General features: G+C 34.9%; 1 protein-coding gene across 16 annotated transcripts in view; it reads left to right on the forward strand.

The window, feature by feature from the left end:
* The window catches only part of LOC307197500 (uncharacterized protein), a 254,047-nt gene that overhangs the window by 172,557 nt on the left and 61,526 nt on the right, over positions 1 to 19,964 (forward strand). For 3 of the 16 annotated variants that reach the window (XR_013831425.1, XR_013831429.1, XR_013831430.1), the window contains 2 exons: positions 11,592 to 11,712; positions 14,058 to 14,107. The exons of 12 other annotated variants lie outside the window; for them this stretch is intronic. The gene's annotated coding sequence lies outside the window, so the exon portion shown is untranslated. The remainder of the gene's footprint in view (positions 1 to 11,591; positions 11,713 to 14,057; positions 14,108 to 19,964) is intronic. One more of the 16 variants, XR_013831426.1, reaches the window with a different exon arrangement.

The raw sequence follows: 19,964 nt of genomic DNA on the forward strand, positions 1-19,964 counted from the left end.
ATTTCAAGAGACAAAGAAGGATACTCCATAATGATCAAGGGATCGATCCAAGAAGAAGATATAACAATTGTAAATATTTGTGCACCCAACATAGGAGCACCTCAATACATAAGGCGAATACTAACAGCTATAAAAGGGGAAATCGACAGTAACATAATCATAGTAGAGGACTTTAACACCCCATTTTCACCAATGGATAGATCATCCAAAATGAAAATAAATAAGGAAAAACAAGCTTTAAATGATACATTAAACAAGATGGACTTAATTGATATTTATAGGACGTTCCGTCCAAAAACAACAGAATACACTTTTTTCTCAAGTGCTCATGGAACATTCTCCAGGATAGATCATATCTTGGGTCACAAATCAAGCCTTGGTAAATTTAAGAAAATTGAAATCGTATCAAGTATCTTTTCTCACCACTACGCTTTGAGAATAGATATCAATTACAGGAAAGAATCTGTAAAAAATACAAACACATGGAGGCTATACAGTACACTAATAACCAAGAATCACTGAAGAAATCGTAGAAAAAAATCAAAAAATACGTAGAGGGCTTCCCTGGTGGCACAGTGGTTGAGAGTCCACCTGTCGATGCAGGGGACACAGGTTCGTGCCCCGGTCTGGGAAGATCTCACATGCTGTGGAGTGGCCTGGCCTGTGAGCCATGGCTGCTGAGCCTGCGCATCCAGAGCCTGTGCTCCACAACGGGAGAGGCCACAGCAGTGAGAGGCCAGCATACCGCAAGAAAAAAAAAAGATGCAAAAAATACCTAGAAACAAATGCCAGTGAAAACACAATGGCCTTAAACTGATGGGATGCAGCAAAAGCAGTTTTAAGCGGGAAGTTTATGGCAATACAGTCCTACCTGAGAACCAAGAAACAGCTCAAATAAACAACCTAACGTTACACCTAAAGTAAGTAGAGAAGGAAGAACAAAACACCCCAAAGTTAGCAGAAGGAAAGAAATCATAAAGATCAGATCAGAAATAAATGGAAAAAAATGAAGGAAACGATAGCAAAGATCAATAAAACTGAAAGCTTGTTCTTTGAGACAAAAAGAAAATAGATAAAACATTAGCCAGACTCATCAAGAAAAAAAGGTAGAAGATACAAATCAATAGAATTAGAAATGAAAAAGGAGAAATAACAGCTGACACTGCAGAAATACAAAGGATCATGAGAGGTTACTACAAACAACTCTATGCCAATAAAATGAACAACCTGGAAGAAATGGACAAATTCTTAGAAATGCACAACCTTCTGAGACTGAACCAGGAAGAAATAGAAAATATGAACACACCAATCACAAGCACTGAAATTGAAACTGTGATTAAATATCTTCTAACAGACAGAAGCCCAGGACCAGATGGCTTCACAGGCGAATTCTATCGAACATTTAGAGAAGAGCTAACACCTATACTTCTCAAACTCTTCCAAAATATAGCAGAGGGAGGAACACTCCCAAACTTATTCTATAAGTTCACCATTACCCTGATACCAAAACCAGACAAAAATGTCACAAAAAAAGAAAACTACAGACCAATATCACTGATGAACATAGATGCAAAAATCCTCATCAAAATACTCGCAAACAGAATGTGGCAGGACATTAAAAGGATCATACGCCATGATCAAGTGGGGTTTATCCCAGGATTCAAGGAGTCTTCATAAACGCAAATCAATGAATGTGATACAGCATACTAACAGATTGAAGGAAAAAACCATATGATCATCTCAATAGATGCAGAGAAATCTTTCGACAAAATTCAACATCCATTTATGATAAAAATCCTCCAGAAAGTAGGCATAGAGGGATCTTACCTCAACATAATAAAGGCCATATATGACAAACCCACAGCCAGCGTCGTCCTCAGTGGTGAAAAAGTGAAACTATTTCCACTAAGATGAGGAAAAAGACAAGGTTGCCCTCTCTCACCACTATTATTCAACATAGTTTTGGAAGTTTTAGCCACAGCAGTCAGAGAAGAAAAAAGAAATAAAAGGAATCCCAATTGGAAAAGAAAAGTAAAGCTGTCACTGTTTGCAGATGACATAATACTATACATATATAATCCTAAGGATGCTACCAGAAAACTAGTAGAGCTAATCAATGAAATTGGTAAAGTAGCAGGATCCAAAATTACTGCAGAGAAATCTGGCATTCCTATACACTAATGATGAAAAATCTGAAAGTGAAATTAAGAAAACACTCCCATTTACCATTGCAACAAAAAGAATAAAATACCTAGGAATAAACCTATCTGAGGAGACAAAAGACCTGTATGCAGAAAATTATAAGACTCTGATGAAAGACATCAAAGATGATACAAATAGATGGAGAGATATACCATGTTCTTGGATTCGAAGAGTCAACATTGTGAAAATGAATATACTACCCAAAGCGATCTACAGATTCAATGCAATCTCTATCAAACTACCAGTGGCATTTTTCACAGAACTAGAACAAAAAATTTCATAATTTGTATGGAAACAGAAAAGCCCCCGAATAGCCAAAGCAATCTTGAGAAAGAAAAACGGAGCAGAAGGAATCAGGCTCCTGGACTTCAGACCATAGTACAAAGCTACAATAATCAAGAGAGTATGGTACTGGCACAAAAACAGAAATACAGATCAAAGGAACAGGATAGAAACCCAAGAGATAAACCCACACACATATGGTCACCTTATTTTTGATAAAGGAGGCAAGAATATACAATGGAGAAAAGACAGCTTCTTCAATAAGTGGTGCTCTGAAAACTGGACAGCTACATATAGAAGAATGAAATTAGAACACTCCCTAACACCATACACAAAAATAAACTCAAAATGTTTTAAAGACCTAAATGTAAGGCCAGACACTATCAAACTCTTAGAGGAAAACACAGGCAGAACACTCTATGACATAAATCACAGCTAGATCCTTTTTGACCCCCCTCCTAGAGAAATGGAAATAAAAACTAAACTAAGCAAATGGGACCTAATGAAACTAAAAGGTTTGCACAACAAAGGACACCATAAACAAGATGAAAAGACAGCCCTCAGAATCGGAGAAAATAGTTGCAAATGAAGCAACTGAGAAAGGATTCATCTCCAAAATTTACAAGCAGCTTATGCAGCTCAATATCAAAAAAACAAACAGCCCAATCCAAAAATGGGCAGAAGACCTAAATATAGATTTGTCCAAAGAAGATATACAGATTGCCAACAAACACATGAAAGAATGCTGAACATCATTAATCATTAGAGAAATGCAAAGCAAAAGTACAATGCGATATTATCTCACCCCGGTCAGAATGGCCATCATCAAAAAATCTACAAACAATAAATGCTGGAGAGGGTGTGGAGAAAAGGGAACCCTATTGCACTGTTGGTGGGAATGTAAATTGATACAGCCACTATGGAGAACGGTATGGAGGTTCCTTAAAAAAGTAAAATAGAACTACCATATGACCTAGCAATCCCACTACTGGGCATATACCCTGAGAAAACCATAATTCAAAAAGAGTCATGTACCACAATGTTCATTGCAGCTTTATTTACAATAGCCAGGACATGGAAACAATCTAAGTGTCCATCGACAGATGAATGGCTAAAGAAGTTGTGGCACATATATACTATGGAATATTAGTCAGCAATAAAAAGGTACGAAATTGAGTTATTTGTAGTGAGGTGGATGGACCTAGAGTCTGTCATAGAGTCTGAAGTAAGTCAGAAAGAGAAAAACAAATACTGTATGCTAACACATATATATGGAATCTAAAAAAGAAAAAAATGGTCATGAAGAACCTATGGGGAAGATGGGAATAAAGATGCAGACCTACTAGAAAATGGACTTGAGGACACGGGTCCAGGCAGGTTAAGCTGGGACAAAGTAAGAGAGTGGTAGTGTATATATGGACATATATACACTACCAAATGTGAAATAGATAGCTAATGGGAAGTAGTTGCATAGCACAGGGAGATCAGCTCGGTGCTTTGTGACCAGCTAGAGGGGTGGGATAGGGAGGGTGGGAGGCAGGGAGATGAAAGAGGGAAGAGATATGGGGATATATGTATATGTATAATTGATTCACTTAGTTATTAAGCAGAAACTAACACACCATTGTAAAGCAATTATACTTCAATAAAAACGTTAGAAAAAAAAGAAAAGTTAAAAAAATACAATTCTAATCACACTTCCATTGCACTAAAAAAAAAACAAGAAAAGGACTTTGCTGCTATTTAAGTTATTAATATAGTCAGTTAAATGAAAGCTTTATAGAGAGAGATGGTCATGTAATTTGTGGGAGAGACTACTGATGTACTGGATACGTTCTCTGAACAACTGAATGAAATTAGAAGTAGGATTGAGATGATGATTTTTTTTTTATGTTTCTCATTTATCATCTTTTAAAATCTGTATCATTTGCAAAAAAGTGGCCTATATTACATGTTAGTTACAAATGGTAATTTTATAAGGAACATTATAAACCCACTTCTCAATCCAAGAACTAGAACAATAAACATTTTTGGCTACCTATCAGTTCCCTCTACCATCACCCCACCTCTCTGCTGCCTATAGCAATCCTGGTATGCAACAAAGGCAACCACTGTTTCTAAATTTGTATTATTACCTTGCTTCTTTAAAATAGTTTTGTAATAAATATATGTATGCCTAAATATACCCATTGGCTTTATCTCTTACTGAGCTACATGAAAATGTATTGTAGTCTATAAATTTATTGGGACATGCTTTTGTTTTCCCTAAACATCGTTTTCAAGTTGTACTTATGTCGTTGCAGGTAGTTGTAATTCATACATTTTCATTGTTATATAAATATGCCATAATTTTATTTATCCATTCTCTATCAATGGAAATTCGTGTTTCTGCTTTTATGTTATTAAGAACTTGGTTTTGTACAAAACTTTAACAGAATAGTAGCTGTTGTTTGATAGCTTTTTTTCATTGTTTTTAAACGCATATTTAATGCCATTATATTATTTTTCTTTATTAAGGTTCTTCCAGAGAAAACTTTACAGTATCTATACTTTTTAGACATGTAAGGAGTTAGTATTCTTGTTACTTCCTCAAAAGTACCTTATTTTCTCTTATCCCTGGGCCTTTGCATATGCCGTTCTCTCTATCTTGAAGAATTTTTGATTCCCTATCCCTGACCCCCATTTACATGAGTACCTCCTCCTATTCATCCTCAGGATTTGTCTCAGATGTTACTTTTTCCAGGAAGCCCTCCTGACCACCCCAGGTCATGGTAGGTGCCTTTAGTCCTTTTCACATACTCCTGTACTTCTCCAGATTTCCCATATTTCCCTTTCCAAAACACTCAGTAAACTCATATGTATTATACATTCTGGTTTAGTTCTTTGTCTCCACCACTAACATGGATGATTGGAATGGTAGATGTTTTGTCTCATTTTGTGATATATCCCCTGAAGCCAGTCCAGAGCCTGGCATGAGAAATTCAGTAAACATTTGTTAAATAAATAAATGTAAGAATTGCTTATCTCTCAACTTGTGCCCACCAAAATTATTGATAAGGACACCTTAATTTGTTGATTTCAAAGGACAACTGTTTGTTGGTAAATGGAATATAATAATGTTTTCCCTTTGGACCAAGTGTTATCAATTTCAGTGCTGTCAGCTGTCAAGGATGGAGATCAGCACAGAACTAAACAACTAGGCCACTATTCACTCCTTGTCTCCCTTGGTGCATGGAGATATATTCCATAAAGACAGCTATTGATTTCTACCATTAGATTGCCAGGAAAGCCAGCAATAATTGCTTTAGGAATTTTTTCCATGAATATTTCCTGTTAATTTCCCAGGAGCAAGACCAGCTGTTCCCCTTCTCTCAATAAAAAATTAGAGAGCTGGAAATTAACATACTCATAAATTTTTTTTTCTTTAGCAAAGCATTATTGAGTTGGGGTAATGAAGAATAAGAAGCAATATACAAAAGTGAAGTTTTCAAAGGATTTTATTTTATTTTTTTATTTTTATTTTATTGTTTTATGGAATGATAGAATTATTGAGTGAAAACATTTCTCATAAATAAATAAAAACTAAAGATATTTTGAGATATTTTCAGATAAACAAAAGGAGAGTGAATTAATTGCAAGAATACCTTCAATAAAATAAATGCTACAAGGAATTTCTCAGGCTGATGGACAATTACATAATTTGGAATCTCAGATCTATATGAAGGAATAAAAACACCAGAAATTTTTCAAAGGATTTTAAACTGTTACATATATAAATAAAAAAACAGACCAAGGTAGAAAAATATGTTAGCTTTATGGAGACATTTCTGTTCCTAATTTTTAAATGTTTAATATCTTTTCAGGGTTTGGTAGACCTGTACGCTTGCTTGTCATTTTTCTTTTTTTAAAATTTTGACTGTATATTTATTTAATATTCAACATATGTTTACATACAAAGTTATCACTCCTTACCTAGAATTCCTCTTCTCACTAGTATTTCTCTCCGTGGTGCACTTAGCACAGAAAACAATTGTTTTTTACTTGTATGTCTCCCCAACTGGACTCTGAGTTGCTAAGGATGGGGAGTAGGTTTTATTTATCATTGTATCCTAGCACCCAGGCCAAGGTACAACAGAGTGGGGATTTGATATGCTTGTCATTTTTCTTCATTAGCAGCTATGGGAAGAACTAATCACTTCCAAAAATCCTTCCTGTCTTTCATTTCTGGTCCCCCTCCACCCCATTTCCCACAAATATCTGAAGGTTGAATAAGAAGCATTAATGTTGAGATGGAACAGACATTTGGAAAGCTGTACCAAGAATCCACGCTAAGATAATATATGGGTGGATGTGGCACACATGCTTTTCTTATTTGACCCTATAAGAAGAATGTTTCATTGTTGTTTCTTGACCATTCCAGGAGTATGTTTCAGGTACATTCAAGAACTGATTCACAGGGCCAGGATATGAGAAACATTTGGATATTTGGTTTAGGGGTAGGGCCTTTTTTATTTTTTGGAGTTTACTTCCTAATTCAGAAGAAATGAATTACCATTTTATTTCCTGTCTCAAAAATTAAGTGTCATCGTTTTGTTGACATGTAGTGTTAGTGTGCTGGAGCTCATGAGAGCTGATTCTCCCCAATTCAGCATCTAGTGATGTCATATTGGTAGCTTAAAATTGGCTACGGTGGGAGTATTTACACCATGGTAATTAGCAAATGCTACAAAACAGGAACTTTTTTTCACCAGCACTCCATTGCATGTAGTAGCCAAGCATCTTTTAAAAAATTTTTTTTGACTGTGTGCCAGTATTCCTTCCTTTGAGGAATCACCCTTTCTCAATCAATGTGATTCTGGTATGGTTGTGAATCCCAAAGCCCCTGCCTCTTAATTACACAGGTGAATTACAGTTTATCTGTTCTGTGAACATATTTTTTGGTTATGCTTTCATTGTCTCTAGGAGATGTTATTTTTGCTACTTTTAATTTTTCATGAATTTTGAGAGATTCAAAAACTATGCTGTGGCCACTCCCACCTCTTCATAATCATCCTCAATTATATTTTAAACAGATAATTCATTCAATAAGAGTTTTATAAACATAGATTTGTGAAGATTGTTTCCTTGAATTGGACACAGGTTGATAATAGCTGTTGATAATATAAATTAAAGTTCTCATGCTGCCTCTCCTTGGAGATTCATGTCTTTGTAATTTTTCCTTTCTCAGAAACTGTTATATTTACTATAATATCCCTAGATAAACTTTATAGTTTGAGGCTCACCTTTATTTATGTGTCTGAAATTATTAGGAATAATGACTAAGAATACTAATTTCATTTTTAAACATCTCTTGTTACTTCGTGCAAAGTTTCCCCCCCATATCAGATAAATTTTAAATGTTTTACCCCAAGCTGTATATCTCTGTTAAAGTTACATTGGTCATATCACAAAATAATTCTTGGTACGTAGAATAACAAAAGAATTTAAGCAGAAAATATATGTCCTATTTTGAAAACATTTCAGCACAGTAAAAATGTAATGATTTCCCTTCTCATTTTGAGATCTTGTTAGGTATAGTTTAAGGAAAATTCTTTGTTTCTGGAGTCTTATGACAGACTCAGGATTTTTTTAAAATTAATTATTATTTTTTGGCTGCGTTGGGTCTTCGTTGCTGTGTGCGGGCTTTCTCAAGTTATGGTGAGCGGGGGCTACTTTTCATTGCAGTGCATGGGCTTCTCATTGTGGTGGCCTCTCTTGTTGCAGAGCACGGGCTGTAGGTGCACATGGACTCAGTAGTTGTGGCTTGCAGGCTCCAGAGCGTAGGCTCAGTAGTTGTGACACACAGGCTTAGTTGCTCTGTGGCATGTGGGATCTTCCCCGACAGAGGATTGAACCCGTGTCCTGTATATTGGCAGGTGGATTCTTAACCACTGCACAACCAGGGAAGCCCAGGATTTTTTTTTTTTCAATTTGGAAAATACTTTTCAAAGATTTTTTTGTATTTATGTGCTCTTCTTGAGTTTTATTCTAAAATTAATTTACATGGAAACATGTTTATCTTTAAAATGTATTTATCTCTTTTTTAAAAATCCTATTTCCTACTCAAAAGATAAATTTAAATCTACAGTCTCAGGCTTATATAAAGCAAGATAACTCATAAATTCTTGAAAGGTAAAGCCAGTATCTTTATTTTTATGCATTCGTGTTCTAGTAATCCACATCAAGGTAACATAAAATAAAAATGTTATAGACCAAACTACTTCCAATTAAATTTTAACAAAATTGTGACTGATTATCAGTTGTGTGGATTTGTCTATTTTAGTAGAGTTTCGTTTATTGATTTTTAATCAGCTATTAAAAATACCTGATTAAATATTGTGAATTTTCTCATTATCACTAGTTTTAAATAATTTGTTTATGGTGTGATTTCATGTGGTTTTCTTTGTGTTTATCCTGCTTGAAGTTCATTGAGATTCCTGGATCTTAGGTTTATATTTTCATTAGATCTGAAAAAATTTTGTCAGTTATGTCTTCAGATATTTTTCTGCCCCTTCCTTTTTCTGAAACTCCTCTCACACTTATATGTTTCTCAATTTTGTCCAAGAGATTTCTGTGACTGTTCCTATTTTTTTTCAGCCCTTTTTCTTTCTGTACTTCAATTTGGAAACTTTCATTTGTCCTTTCTTCAATCAAAGTCACTATGTTTTTCATTTGTAGCCCTTGTCTGATAATTTTATCATCTCAGTATTTTGGTGTCTGTTTCTATTGGAAAACTCTGTTTCCGTTTCTCCCCTGTGGGTTAATAATCTAGAAAGTGCTTCCAGGCAGAAAGCTGAGATGATTGTCTGGCTTACCTATTTTTTCCCTCTCTAATCTACTTTTAGGGATTATAGTTCTTTACTGCCTATTTCCCAATTCTGAAAACCGTGGTTTCATATGCTTTGTCCACTTTTCTAGTTATTTATGGTGGAGTAGTTAATTCAGTCTTACGTGACTAGATAGCGCAACTCCTGGCAATTATCTTTTAATTTTGGTATCTTTAGAATGTGTATTTCTTGTGTTATGCAGAAAAGTAATGGAAGTAAAATATAAAGTTTAGTTGAGTTGGAGTTACGCACTTACTTATAACAGACATGCAGTTACATATGATAGTCTAAAGCTCTCCCTCATTCGCTACCAGTGTTTGAACTTTGCTAGAGCCCCCATCATTTCCTTTGCACTTCTTTTTAGATTGCCGGATTATCACACTTCTTTCTCATTTATCGAAGGCCCCATTTGTCCTTCTCTGTACTGCTTTTCTTGCCTAATTTCAATAAGATCAAATTTCACATTCACGTCCAAAATTACCTGGGGTTGTCTATAATTGTTTTAGCTCTTAATCCCTTCTCTTTACCTTGGTCATTGCTGCAGTTGGTATCTAAGAACACTAGACTTAGGGTGCACATTTCAGTCTTGTTAATTTAATGCCACTACAGCTGTATGACTGTATGGGAAACTCACATAACTTCTCTGAACTTATTTGTGGAACCAAAGTGAGAAAATAGCCTCTTCTTATCTCACAGATTTGACAATGCTAATGCACAAATATATCATTCAAAGCATGTTGTTATCTTTGTACTTACTCATATGACAGGGTCCCAAATAATTTTGTTTTTACCATCTGTTCTTTTTCATTAAAAAATTATTTTCTGATATGTCATATATGACTTACACATTGTCTCTTGCCCCTTAAAATTGGTTTAAAAAATTTTGGCTACAGCTTCCCTGGCGGCGCAGCGGTTGAGAGTCCGCCTGCCGATACAGGGGAAACGGGTTCGTGCCCCGGTCCGGGAAGATCCCACGTGCCGCGGAGCGGCTGGGCCCGTGAGCCATGGCCGCTGAGCCTGTGCTCCGCAACGGGAGAGGCCACAGCAGTGAGAGACCCGTGTACCGCAAAAAAAAAACCCCAAAAAACTTCCCTTGGTATAAATTTTTCTTAGGTAGGAAAGAGTAACATGGAGTGAGCCTGTTTTGATGACCATGGGGAATTGGTTGGAGAGGTAACTGAAACACTAAGCTTAAGGAGTCACTCCGTGGGGACTTGATAGTGATGTAGGTTATTGCCAACAGTTTTAGCGGCATCAGTTAGGATTTTGCTGGTAATTGTGGAATCACACTGATGTGTACAACAAAGAGTGTAGTAAAAACAGCTTTACTGTAACACTGGCGGAACCCCCACAGCTTCTGTACCATTTTGTATTTCTCCTCCTCCAATAATAATTCCTCCTTAACTCCCAGAAAGTAGAATAGTCAATTTAAGTGAAATAGGAAAAGTCATTTTACTAATGCAAGTCACTAATGAAATAGAATTCTTCCATGAGATACATTTTAAATCATTTTTTAAATGCCTTCCTCCCACCTTATTTTTTGATGTTCTTGTTCTTCCTGGTATCCTTGCTATGAGAAAGAGGCCTGGTGACCAAGTGACCTTTGTAGTGTGGGGTTTCTCCTTTGGCATGTGAGATAATTCAAGATGGAAATAATATGGAAACAAGTGAGAGGAGGAATTTGGGGATGGGGATTGGAGCTTGAAATATGGAAACTCCTTGAGGTGTTCTTTTTCCTATAGTGGCCCACAAGGATGAGATATAGCCTGACAGCTCCTGAGAACAAGGTATATCCATAAGCCAGGATAGCTAGGTGTGTGTAACTCCTAAACTTTATTTCCGTTTTGTTAATATTAATTTCTTATTAAAAATTTGTTTGACTAATTCTGCTTTATTACATTCATGCTTAGGAAATTAAAAAAAAAAGAAACCCAAAGTTCTTATATAATCATTTGGGCAGAGCTTTAGAAAAGAAAATAGCGTCTTTCACGGTCAAACACTGTTGATAAAGGTGATTGTTGGGATATTTCCAGGGGAAGGGAACTCTGGGTGCTTGGAGATTCACAGTGATTCTTCCTCCCATAAATATTCCTCCTCCATTTCTACCTTGGAGGATCTGTCTTAATTTTGTTAAGGGACATGACTTTTACTTATAAGTGTTCAATTTGGAAAAAAATAGTAACTCAAGAAATAAAATATGCTCTCCATCCCCCTCCTAGTTTTTACATTTTTATTTTTTAGGATGAAATTGATTTATATTAGGAGTTGTTAACAAGAATACTACTGAAGAACCCAAGAAGATGAGTGTCACGAAGTGGTATAATGTCCTGCAAAATATGGAAATAACTCTTTCACAATTCCAGTAGGTATCATTTTTAGAACCCAAAATTAAAAAAAAACTGATGATTTCATTTAACTTTTATTTCTACAAGGTTTTGCAAACTTTGCAAACTAGAATTCACTAGCTCACACAAACCTTTAATTTTTGCTTCTTCCTCCAAGACTAAGTGTCCTAAATTGTTGTTTTTTGTTTCCTGACCTCTGCTTCAAGGTCACTGATGCCTGGTGAAAAAGTAGATCTACTACTTTTGTTTTACTGATAAGATTTTTCTGTTAGGCTTCAGTTTTCTGTCTTTCCTAACCAACCGTACCTCCCCAACCCCTGTTTTCTAGATCAAGGATGATAACTTGATCTATGAAAATGTGCTGTGGCTGGTCCTTGTCCTTCCAGACCAACTTGTTCTGGCATGTAGTTTACGCCCTTTGAAATACTGTGAAAAGCATGCACTAGTGTTTTTAACACATTGTAGCATTTGGGGAATTTTTGCCCTAGTCAATATCCTGAAAAAACCCCTTAAGAATAGAACAAAAATGAAAGATTAGAATCCTAGAGCCAGTAAAGATTGCTGCTGAGTTAAGGACTGTATACATATAAGTATAGCTCAATATCAAAATATATAATACTATAACTTACCAAATTAATAAATGAAAAGAGAAAACACAGGATCATCTCTTTATAGCTGAAGAAGTATTTGATGTAATTCATCTTCCATTCTTGGTAAGAAACTCTTGATACAATGTAATATACCAACATAAAATATCCTTAACATAATAAAAACATAATTTTGTACCATATTTTTAAAAAAACAGCATCTAGAACATCTAGAAATCATTCCTTCACATTTAGGAATAAGAGAAAGATGTTCATTATACCATTCTTAATGAAGTCCAGCTAGCATAATAAAATTAGAGAAAAAATGAGTGTAGAAGTTATAACAGAGAAGACAAAATATTTGCAGGTAATATGGTTGTATGTATTAAAAACCCAAGTGAGTTACCTGACTATTATAACAATAAGAAAATTCAGTGAGGTGGTTGGTATATTAAGAAAAAACTGTTTTCCTATATACAATCTAAGACAAGATGAAGAAATATAATTGAAGGGAAGCACCTATTAACCACAGTTACAAAGAGATTAAATACCTAGGAATAAACTTAATAAAAAATATAAAACATTAAAGTGAATGAAAATTTAGAATACTACTGAGTTACCCAACAAGACTTAAATAGAAAGGTATTTTCTCATCTTAGATAGGGAAACTCAATATCATTATGATGTTTATTCTCTCCCAGTAAAACTGTATGTTTAAAATTCTCCTCAATAACTATACTAAGAGATTTTTATATGAACTACAAAAACTATTTTAACTTTCTTATGTTAAAATAAAAATAATTTTTAGGGAAATTCTAAAAAAGGAAATAAAAATTATTGCTTTTGAATGTACTCACTGAGGATAGTTAGTCCTACAGGATATTGAACATGTTATAGTTATATAGTAATTTAAAGGTTGGTACTGGCACTTGTATAAATAATGTATAGTTCAATAAAACAGTAAAATGTCCAGATATAGGCTCAATATATTTGTGAATTTGGTGTGTGTTAAAGGTGGTATTGAAAAATCAGGGGACAAAAGATGAATTAGTCAATAAATGGTGCTGAGACAACTGAATAGCCATCTGGAGAAAAATAAAATTGGCTCCCATCCTAATTTCATATGGAGCAAAGATTTTACTGTAAAAAATTAATAATAAAAGTATTAAGCTAAAGCATAGCGAAAATTAAATAATTTTCAAATAAGAAAGCATTTGTCATATAAATGTCATATAAAAATGTCATATAAAATCCCGAAGCCATACAAGAATTTTTCCGTAAATTTAACTGAAAATAACACTTCTGTGGCAAAAATAACCATAAGTAAAAAAAAAAATAACAAAAAATTTAGAAAAAAAACATTTCATAGGCAAAAAGCTAATTTCTTTAATATGTAAAGACTTTATATTCATTAATAAGGCAACAATAATCCAATAAAAATAAGAGCACAGGTCATAAACAGTTCACAAAAAGAAATTATAGATGACTCAAACTTATTAAAATTTACTTAAGTACTTTCAAAATAGAAGATAAAGATAAATGAGAACCATAGTGAGTTAGGTGAAAATGCTATTAGATTAGCAAAGATTAAAACAATTCAATAATGCAAACTTGTATTTTATGTGATATGAGCTAATAAGAGAATAATAAGAAGAATTAACATTTTTTGAGTGCTTATCTTGTATCAGGTACTGTTCTGAGTTTTATATGTATTTATTAACCAGTTCCTCACAATGATCCTGTAAAACACGTACAATTCTTATTCCTGTTTTCAGATGGTGAAACTGAGATCTAGAAAGAACTAACTTGCCTAGTTGTGACAAAAGTAAGTGGCAAAAGTAGAAACTGAACCGAGATCTGGCTAAAAGTTATGGAAGTAGCTATAATCAGCTATTGTTTGTCTTCCAAATGATCTGTAATAAAAATTACAAATATAGTCATTTTAACCCTGAAATTCTACTGTCAGGGTTTTATCCTCCATATTTACTCGCAAAGGTACCAGAAAATGAACGCACACAGATGCTCACTGTAGCCTGGTCTGTGATAGCAGTAGATTGGAAACAAAATTTCGTAGGAACTGGTGATATATACTATGATATAGCCATACAATGGAATCCTAGCCAGCTGAAAGCAAAATGAGGAAGTTTTTCAACTATGTAGTAGTACATATACTACTATTTGTATAAAAAGAAGTATATGTTTATAGTTTGTGTGTGCTGTTATATTAGAATATCTTCAGAAAGATGCACAAGAAATTGGTAATTGTGTGGCTCTGGGGAGGGAAATTGGGGATAGGCATAGGAGGAAGATTTATTTTTCATTGTATAGCCTTTGGTATTGTTTACATTTTGTACTATGTAAATGTATTATCCATTCAAAGCAGAAATATGTACATCCATTACATGTTTTACATGGTTTTTAGAAATATCTTCACCAATATTCTGAAATGTTCTCTGTAGAGAGGGGAAGGGCATGTACCTTTTTTGAATGGCTGCTTCTAATAACAGCAGGTGTGATGGGAATGAGTTGTGTTTGGGGATGGTGTTGAGGGACATTGAAGGTTGATAGCTATTGACCTGGACTGCTTCTCTGCTTGCAGAAACATTTCCCACATCCTTATAAGAGATGTTGAGGTGATGCTGAGGATCACCTTCCCTGTTCTTACCTGTCCCCATTGCCCACATCAACAGCAGATGCTTGAGGTGTCGGTATGCCTGGAATGTTACGTTTGAGCCTTCTGGAGACATATTCAAATGCTGTCTCTTTGCCCGATTGTGTGCTTGGTCATTCACTGGTTTGTTCTAATAGCCCAGAATGTTTGCTATCTTTTTCTTCAACATCATAGTCCCCAAGTGCTTAGAAATAACCTAAATCTGAGTGTTTATTCTAAAAGGAAGGACGCTTAAGGCCAGAGTGGGAAAGGGATTTGCTTTCTCAAAGCTTCTTTCTTGCCCAGTGATTGTGGCTTCTTTCCTGTAGACTCAGCTACTCCCAGACACTCTGGTCTGCCTCCTTCCTGGATGGCTTTGCCTGTTAGCTGGAACTGAGGGGCTCCCCATCATTCTAGGCAGAAATTTTATGGTATAGAGATTTGATGAATTGGATGAGGAATTAAGACATAGCTATTGATGATGCCATCAGTATTTCTTCATTCAGTCTAAATTTGGTTCCAGGCACTTTTCTGGATTATGTTTGTGTTTGTTATCATTGAATAATGAAGAGCAGCAGAGGTGTTCTTGGAGAAACAGCTTACTTTTTTCACTTTACCATAAATGTCTCCACTGTGGTTATTTTAGTATGTACTTGATAAAAAGATTCTGAGCTATAAAAACATGTGATTGGACATTGGCATTGGTTAAATAATTTGCAAAGGTGTTCATTTCCAGGTAAAGGAGGAGACATTCTGAGTAGCATGTTTCTTCTTGGTATTTAGGGCAACAAAGCTCACTCATTGCCTTTAAAAATTCACAGATGACTCATGAATCAATTAAACTTTTAAAGTAGCTCATTATTTTAAAGTTAATTTTAGGTGGTTGATCATGATTAATAACAGAATTTTAAAAATTAATGAAAACTGACTGCATCTTGTTATTGTAACACTGGGCTATGGATACTCTAGTGTAATTAATGATAAAAGTGATGCCTAGGGCTTCCCTGGTGGCACAGTGGTTAAGAATCTGCCTGCCAATGCAGGGGACACGGGTTCGAGCTCTGGTCTGGGAAGATCCCACATGCCGTGGAGCAACTAAGCCCGCGAACCACAACTACTGAGCCCACATACCACAGCTACTGAAGCCCGCACGCCTAGAGCCTGTGCTCTGCAACAAGAGAAGCCACCACAACGAGAAGCCCGTGCACCACAACGAAGAGTAGCCCCCGCTTGCCGCAACTAGAGAAAGCCCGCGCGCGGCAACAAAGACCCAACACAGTCAAAAATAAATAAATAAATTTATAAAAAAGTGATGCCTATAACATGAAGTATGTGGGCAAATTGTTATAACCGTTGGCTCTGACAAATACTTATGCCACAAATCACCGTTCAGGCCTATTATGTGCAAGATACAGTAGTAGCTGCTGAGTGCTTCTTTGCTACACACTCACAATCATAGCCTATACTTTATAACAGACTAAAATTAATTTCAGATGGATTAAAGGGTGAAATTTTAAAAAGTCAATGAAGGAGAAAATGTTTCTGAAAACAATATCTCCAAATGGGAAGCAGATTAAATTAAGATAATAAAGTCAATAGTTTTAATCAAATTTAAAAAAGAATAATCTGGAGAAAATAGAAACAAACAACTAGAAAACATTTCATCAGAAGTTTATGTATAATAACAATTTTACTGCAATTATTAATAATGCTGCAATCATACTCTTTCTAAATCAAGAGTAGTAAAAAAAAATCCATGTCTAGTAGCAGAGTAATCATTTAAAAATGGAATCATTTTCATGCATTTTTTACATGAAACTCTTAAGTGAATTCTGGTTAAAAACCAAACTCCTTATTTTGGCTTATTAGGCCCCTCTTCCTCCCTCTTTTAAAAAACCTGTTTATTCTCATCTGTGGTCACTGTTCCCTAGCACCTCTTCTCCAATAGTGTTAAGAAATCCAAATGTCTGTGTTCTCTCTTACCTCCTTCCTTGGCTCTGTTTCTGTGTCCAAGAGGATTAGAGAGGTTGTGTTTGAGACTCCTAGTGTTCATCTGGATTCAGGTAATTAAGATACCTCTCCTTGCCTTGGCCTGTTGTTGCAAGTCCCTGAATGCTTCAACATACAGCTTGGTTTCCTTAATTCTGTCCATATCTCCTTTAATATTCCCTTCCTTAAAATTTCATCAAATTCCAAGTGAGGTTGTCACGTTTCTTGCTAGCTCCGTAAATGATACAGCATTCAAAATTCAGAATTAATTATTGATATTTTCACATTTTCTCAAATTAAAAAAAACTTTATTGAGGCATGATTTATACACAATAAATGCACCTACTTTGATCATCTAGCGTGGTGAGTTTTGGTAAATGTATATACCTGTGTAACCACCACACAGTCAAGAAAAAGTGCATGTCCATTACCTCCCAAAAGTTTTCTTTCACTTTCCTGGTGAAATTTCCCACCCCAGTTCTCTAATCTGCTTTCTGTTACTATAGATTAGATTTGTGTTCTAGAGTTTTAGCTAGATGAAATTATACATCATGACTTGTTTGTATCTTACTTCTTTTGTTCAGCATAATGTTTTTGAGATTCACCCACATTGTTGCATTTATCAGTAAATCATTTCTTTTTATTGTCAAGCGTGCTCAGTTATATGGATATTTTACAATTTATTTATCCATCCCCCTGTTCATGGGTATTTGTTTCCAGGTTTTTATTTTTTTGGGGGGGCTAAATACCTAGGAGGAGAATTTCTGGGATGTATAGTAAGTGTTCAACTTTAAAAGGAGCTGACATACATTTATACAAAGTGGTTGTACCAGTTCACATTCTCACCAGCAATGTATTAGAGTTCCAGTTACTCCATATCCTCACCTAGTACTTGTTATTTTCAGTATTTTTAATTTTAGCTATTCTAATGGTTGGAGCTATTTCATTGTGGTTTTAGTTTGTATTTCCTTGATGACTAATGATGTTGAGAATATTATATACTTTTTCATCATCCATCTGTCCATTAAAAATGGGGTTATTTGTCCTATTTTTGAAAACATGCATTCTGGGTACAAGTCCTTTGTTAGATACATGCATTGTAAATATTTTCTCCCAATTTTCCTTGTCTTTATTATCTTAGTAATGTTTTAGAAAGAGCAGATAGTTTAAACTTGGAAGTCCAATTTAACTTTTTTAATTTAACTGTGAGTTTTGCGTCCTATCCATGAAATTTTTGCCTACCCCAGAGTCATGAAGATTTTCTCCTATGTTTTTTCCTGGAAAGTTTTTTTTAGTTTTGGGGAAAAAAAACCCCTCCATAGGTAAACTTAAAATCGCCCCTTTACCCCTTCCTACCTGTATTCCCCTCCTTTCATTCCAGTGCTATCCATTGTCATGAACTTCACATATATAGCTTTATCTGTACTGTATAATTCTGCCATGCAAGTTCTTATGCATCACAATATTTAGCATTATTTTGTGAATTTATAAAACTTACATAAACAGTTTCATTTGTACATGCGTGTATCACTTAGTTTTTTCTGTGTTATAATTCATCGCCAAATGTAGTGTCTTAAATCCATAACCATTTTTTGAACTCTCAGTTCTGTGGGGCTGTAATTTGGGCTGGGCTCAGCTGAGCAGTCCTTCAGCTACTCTCAGCTTGGTTTACTAATGCGTCTGTATGGTCATCTCCTGAGTTGGCTGGGAGTTGGTTGGTCTGCACAAACTCAGTGGATATCACATGTCTTGGGTTGATTTATTTTGTTTTGTTTTTGCTATTACCCCCCAATGTTGCAGGGAACATCTTTATACTTATCTCCTTTTGCAATATATGCAATAACTTTTCTGGAAGTAAAATGGTTAGGTTTTTGAGTGTGTGTATTTTTAGGAGATATTACCAAATTGCTCTCTAATTTGTTTTTGTGTTATGGGATATGTGTCCCCTCCCCTCATTAATATATTATTTTAAAATTATATTCGATATTCATATTGCCATAGTAGCTTTCCTTTGGACAATATTTACTACTACATCTTTTCCCATTCTTTCATTTTTAATCTTAAACTGTTACGTTTTAGTTACACTTTTCTTCCACAAAGTGTATACAGGGATTAAAAAAATGTACACTAAGAGTCTCTAACTTTCAGTAAGAGTTTATTGTTTATAATTATTGTAATTAATGATATATTTGGACCAATGACTTTCATCTTTATCTGAAATTATCCTTATTTCTCCCTCACTCTTGATGATTATTTTACTGAATATGTTATATCTTGATTGATGTTATTTTCTTCCATCAATTTGAATATATTATTTTATTTTATACTGGCATCTTTTAATATATCAGTAATATCAAACTGATTTTTCTATTTTTATCTGTAATTTGTCTATATATTGAGTAGAAGGGAGGGACTTTAATATCTGCTCAGTTAGCCTCTCAAACCAGAGGTTTGATTTTTATTTACTCTTAATCCAAGACAGAGAGAGATTCCATCTATCTACATCTCCTATCTATCTATCTATCTATCTATCTATCTATCTATCTATCTTTCTATCTACAGAGAGACACACAGGGAGAAACAGACACACAGAGAATGTTTTTTTTTAGAAGAATGAGTGAAACCAAGTTTTTAACAATTCTTTAATTCTCTATGGAAATTTTATATTTTAACTGTTGATGAAAAAATTTTAAATAAAAATCTGAAGTATTTAACCACAACTATGGTTTTTACAAGCACAATGCTTATATCACGTTGCTAGGCTCTGTGAGATGGGTGAGTGGTGGCAGATAGCTAACTTCATGCTCACAGACTTTTTTTTTTCCTCCTGAACACACATCTAAGCTATATTCCCAAGCCCACTGCACATAGGTGGGACCATGTAACTGATTCCTGCAAACAGAATGTGCGTGGAAACAATGTTTGCCACTCCCAGGACTGTTTCTTCATCATTGTGTATGATACTCCACCTTCTCTCTCTTTGCTTCATTAGCTGACCATATTCAGAAGACTCAGCAGAGACTCTGAGGCCCTAGAGGAAATG

This window comes from Stenella coeruleoalba (genome assembly GCF_951394435.1).
Source record: "Stenella coeruleoalba genome assembly, chromosome: 14".
In the NCBI taxonomy this organism is placed as follows: domain Eukaryota; kingdom Metazoa; phylum Chordata; class Mammalia; order Artiodactyla; family Delphinidae; genus Stenella; species Stenella coeruleoalba.